A 5,910-nucleotide genomic window follows, 5' to 3' on the forward strand; every position below is an offset into this window, starting at 1 on the left:
GCCACTTAGGTTTTAAATTTTACCCCTCCAGTCAGATCCGGATACGTTCCGAATCATCTGCACGGCTTCAAAACACAATATATCTATCCAATTCGTCAGGAATAATTATTGTTTGTCAGACAAGATATAAGTTGATTTAATTTTGACCAACAGAACGGTAGAATTTCGAAAATTAAGTAAAAAAAAAAAGCTTTCACCAGCGGTATCCATTTCAAATTGCCAAACCACAGATACGTAGCAACCAGGCATCCTTGTGTATCATAAGCTCATAACAGTCTTAGTGTTATTATAGGAAAAGTGTTTGAAGCAAAACTACATTATATATTGCTGTAGCATTTAACATATCAAAACCATGTGCTCTTCACATATATAAACGAAAAGCTCAAAAATGAAGAGAACGAACTAAAAATCAATAATTAGATCTACTATAGTAAAAAGAACATAACGTAGTTTTTGCAGTAAAGGTTTTGTGAGTATTGGTATTTTTCAGCTTTATCACTAGGTAAATACAGCAGTTTATTTACTCTGATCAAGCTTCATATTAAATAAAGCGAACTTGACTATTTACTTCTCTATATATATATTGCGCCGCTCTAAAGTTCTATGTTTCAAAGGTACATTATTGCATAAACGACTAAAATTATCGAGTACTATCAGCTATTGAAACCCTTCGCAAACGATTTAGACAACACAGACACAGTTCCCGTACACCTACAAGTATAAGTAGACCAGCTAACTCATCACACATGACAGAACTTTGTTAAATGACTACCAGGTTAATCCTGGTAAGCTATCGCATGTACCAGGTGCAGGTGTCTGTCAAATACGTCCATCTGTATAACTTAGAAAGAGATTGACAACCGATTTTCTTCATAAGATGGGTCACTCCAAAACAGTGGCTCAGCAAAGTGGTGCTCACACAAAAATAGTACGTATTTGTTTTATTGCCTCGTTCTTATTTTATTGTTTAACTTATTATTAAGAATGCTAGAACATGATCCGTATGTTTTCTTCATAAAGCATAGATGGGCGCATATTTAAACCTTATCTGAGAGAAAAAAAAGAGAGTACTCAGGCAATGTATGGTACTCTGCCTCTGTATTTCTTCCAAAATTGCAAACCAGCTTGGAATGCAAAAAGCATCCCTTCTTGTTTTTCGTAGTAGTTGTACATCCGCAAGCAATACAGAGACTCACTTGATTTACACAAGTTCACCCGAGCATATAGCCTGCGACTTCCTTGCCCCTGCACTATGCCATCGGTTTGAGTAGTTCCAAATCGAAATCGTTCGAAAATCTAAGATTGAAGCTACTTGAGGGTGGCGCAAAGAACACATTGTCAAACTAATTCGATTTCTCGTCGGATACACGGAGGCCATTTTAAGGATGACCCTTTTTACATCTTGCAAGTGCTCGACAGAAGCTGAGTAGACCCTCGAAGGTGGTTGCAAGGGCTCCGTTCAATAGGGGGAATGGGTTTGGGTTGAAGAGGTGGAAGTTTAGATTAGCAGCGGAGTTCTCATAGTAGAATGGGTTTGTGTCCTCAATAATTGTGCTCGCTTGCTGGCTGTTGTTTCTACTATCTGCCATCTGAAAGATTTACCGAATCAGAGAACTACGAGAGCACTTTATCCTCACTGCTGTATATGTTGTTTTGTATTCAGTGGTCAATATAGGGCAAACTAACGATGAATTGTTTCCAATGGGACGTTAATTTTTATATATACATGTCACATAAGAATGTCCAAATATAACGTTTTTAGTTTCCTCTAAATTCCGTTTGCTGAAATAACAGCCTCACGCAGCGATCTATTCTTGCATGAGAGGCAGAAACACCATTGAGGCAGTACACGTCGCGTCTCATGAAAGATCTGACAGCCAAATATAAATAATCTCAGCTTAAGCCGAAAGAACATGTCCTTTTCATGTTGGCCAGTAGTAGCTCGTTAGCGTGCAAGCAAATAGGGCAACGTCAAGACCTTTCCAAAGACTAACGCAGCTCATTGTGTTCGAGCTGTACAAGCCGTTAGTTGAACAACAAAGCACAGCTATTCCAGTTACAGAATCCCTATCCAGCGTGTTTATCAATGCAATGAAATATAAGGCCTATCCGTTCTTCTCAAGGTATACTTTTAAACAAACTCTTAAGTACTTTGACCTCGGATGCTGCAGATGGTTACAGATAATAGGGAAAAATTTTAAATTCAGACGAGGTTCTAAACGGGAAGGAAACTGAAACAATTTTTTTTTAAACATACAAAGACTTAAAGGTAGATAAAAACAAAAGAAGAAAAACTGTAAATATATGAACGTGTGCTTGGTTCTTTGAAGGAAAGAAATAAATAAAGGGTACGTATTACAAATCTTTGCTGATGAAATAGAGAAGGACTGAGATATTTTTTTAACTCGAAACGGTGAAAAACATAGGTAAACTTAAATGGACTTAAGTAAAATCGCAGCATAAAATTGTAAAACAATTTGCAGATAATTTAAATGTAATTTTATTGAAGTTTGAAGTTATGGACTTAGTTTATATGCAGAATTTCTAGATAATTACTAATTACTAGATAATTCTAGTAATCAGTTATTATTAGATAATAACTGATTACTACCGAACGGTACTGAGGTTTTTCTTCAATATGAACGCCTCTACAGCCATCCCTCGAAGCTTTCTTCTTAGTGTTGTCTGCAGTGCCGTCATAACGCACTCTTTGTTGTCATACGTGCCACTCGATGTACGCTTAAATGGCTTGCCAGAGCAGAAGGGTTGTCTGTTCAACAGGCCTTTCGTCTATGAGCGCACGCAAGACTGGTTCGTTGTCTGAATACACGCCAATAGAAAATTACTCTGGCTATATCGATATGATGTGCTGTCACAACTTACGTAATACGCACTAGGACTTCTCTTGCTATAGTAGACCTTTTTTTGTGCCAAGATGTTCGACTATTTATTTACTATGTATTTAAGAGAATATGTATAAACATATTTATCAGCGTTGTCTGTATATAATAGATATATACACATAGACCACCGTCGAAATAAAAGTTGCTTCTTTTTCTTAGATATTTATGTCAGATTACTAATATACTTAATATATTCTAATTTATCAGCAAGTGGTTCGGTTCACACAAAAGTCTGACTTTTTTTTTTAAAGGCACGTGAATTGTGATGAACATACCGAATTCGTTTATAATACAGAGTAATCAGAGGTTATATCTTATAACTTAAATCCTTGTCTAAAAGGCAGATCGACCAGTCGAGGAACGGGGCTTTTAAACTGGGACTATTAAACTCAAACCTTCGATTGGTGTTGACGAATGCACCATGAAGATGACATCAGTTCTCGTAGGAGTTTCAATCGACGTAGGTTTGAACCTCAACAGGTTGTGCGTAGTAGGTACGTTATCGAGTCAGATATAGCAATGGATAAGTAGAAATCTACGTTGCAAGAAGAACTTCTTTCAAGAACGATCTTTTCATAATTTGTTATCAGCATCCTGTACAGTTTATTTGAAATCTGCAGTTTTCATTAAATGCACAGCAAAAATCAAATAGAATATATAGCTGGTTTAATATGAGGCGTTTAGAACAAAAGGATCAGCTTTTGCTAGGACGCACGACCTACGACCTTTACATGTAAACCGCAAGAAAAATGATTAAATGTACAAATTTTATCGGGGCTCTATGAGATGAAGAATATTGCAGAGAAGCAGATACGAGATTTTGCGGTCTCGTTTGCACATGCTAACTTTCGCAGTAATTGGCGTTAAGCCTAACGTTGGCCTTGGACTCGATTTTGCTGTACACTCTTGTATAGCTGACTTTAATAACCATAGGGCATCTCAGAAAGAATTTGTCGTCAAAAAGGGCAATAGCCGTGTAACGGCGTAAGTGAACCCCCAATCAAAATACCTAGAAGGCCATGATAGGACGATGAATAATTTGTTTTCAGGATTTGTAGTCGTTGTTAAGAAGCTATACTCCTCAAGCTATTACAGATCATTGTGTGCATATCTTCATGCTCTAACTACGCGTACAATTAATTCCGGCTACGGAATATTACTGATTTATCCCAATGCAAAAAATGTGAGCCATAACTCTGATATCGTATGTCATAATGACACCACGACTCACGTACATAAAACTGGCTACTTGTTGCAGTATTCAAATATGTCGATTTTTAGCTTCATCAGATGATGATAGGCTGTAATTAATCTTCAGATTAGATTCAAATCCATTTATACCAAATTGTGTTGTGTGCATGGTTGTCACGGTAATCGATCTAAATAGGCTGTACACTAATATGCGCCTAATTGCAATGACATAGACGAGTGTTCATCCATTGTTTCTTCGATTAGGTAAGCGGGGTGTTCGGGGATAATAGCCAGATTTCTGTCATTTTATCTCTAGATAGACAGGCTTTATATTAGATTGCCACAGACGTATTGACTGTTTTTCTAACTAGATCACTTTAAGGTCATACATCTCAAAGGGCATGAGTCATCTTGAATTAACACACGTATCAGTCATGGCCAAAGATAGATTATTACAATATATTTCAACAACGAAATTAGTTAGAAAAATCTCGATCAGAAGAGAGAAGAGGAAAATCTCCGAAAAAGGAAATATATGCTAAGATCTCATACCTCACGGAGAATCTAAGCTGGTGTGCATCGTACCTTCTGACAAATTATGTTTTCACGCTCAAGTAAATATCGCCGTGAGCAAGACAAATCCGAACACAATATACATATGGATTATTTGAAAAGTATTGACCATTTATCCTGCTAGATGGCCTTAAGGTCACGTATCATGTCTCGCCCAATCGGCCCCCGTATTATTTGATAGCAGTTAGAGTGACTCTATCCGGACATAACTTCGAAGATGAGCAAAATGTCTGCAAAAATTTGCCATATTTTCCAATGGCTTATGAAGACATTTTTGAACTGTTTGTGTATTTTCGGAAAAAAAAATAGCTCAACAATAGTCCTGTTCGTTGTGGAGACTTCGTTTGTAAAAGGTGATCCCCTTAGTGGTCGACCAATTATGAAAACAATTAACGAAACTAAGCAAAATCTATACGTTAATAGTCGTAATATTATCAAAAAACAACTTAACAAAAAGCGTGGTTTTTAGATGCCACACGAATTGACGCGGAAGCATTTAATTGTATTCCTATTTGTAAAATTGAGATGTCTGTCAAGTGGCTGATGAACGAAGACAAATTACCCCATCAAAAAAGTAGGTTTTATTGAGATTGGCGAAGAAGTCAAAAATTGATATGATTAAACGTACGTATCTAACGGCGATCGAGATAATCGAAACCAATATTATAAGATCGCTTATTATAGGAACTAGCTTTGGAAATTACTAGAAATATATTTAGTTGCGGCTTATAACTGTATTAGTGTAGCACTGGACCTATCTTTTTCATATGAATCCGAAACTACTACCTAAAAATTTTAGATTTTTCTTTTAAATAATAGAACAAAAAATTAATCATCTAAAGATATTAATTTCAACAAAGATGGTGACACTTTTTTTCGTACGTTATACTAGATTGTAGAATTTCCTTTAAGGATATTGGACGTTAGGGGAATTGCTTATTTTAGCAATCCGCTTTAAAAACATAACAAGATAGTCGACCACCCTTCCACTTCCGCGCATCCAGAGCTAGTTTTTTTGCTAACAGACGCTAAAGTGGAACAACGCTATCTTGCACCTAGGTTGGGTTTATGCCTAATTTGACAAAGCCGTCCTTCTACTATAAATGCAGCATCCCAAATTGAAAATATTGGCGATCAGTGCTAGAGTCTGGTAAAACTTGCTTCATTGTTACTAAAGTTCTGCTTACGATAACAAATTTCTTTGACTCTATTCTAGACAAAGTTATTGACGCTGATACTGCCA

Source organism: Varroa destructor, unplaced genomic scaffold (genome assembly GCF_002443255.2).
Source record: "Varroa destructor unplaced genomic scaffold, Vdes_3.0 BEIS01000001.1, whole genome shotgun sequence".
Classification (NCBI taxonomy): domain Eukaryota; kingdom Metazoa; phylum Arthropoda; class Arachnida; order Mesostigmata; family Varroidae; genus Varroa; species Varroa destructor.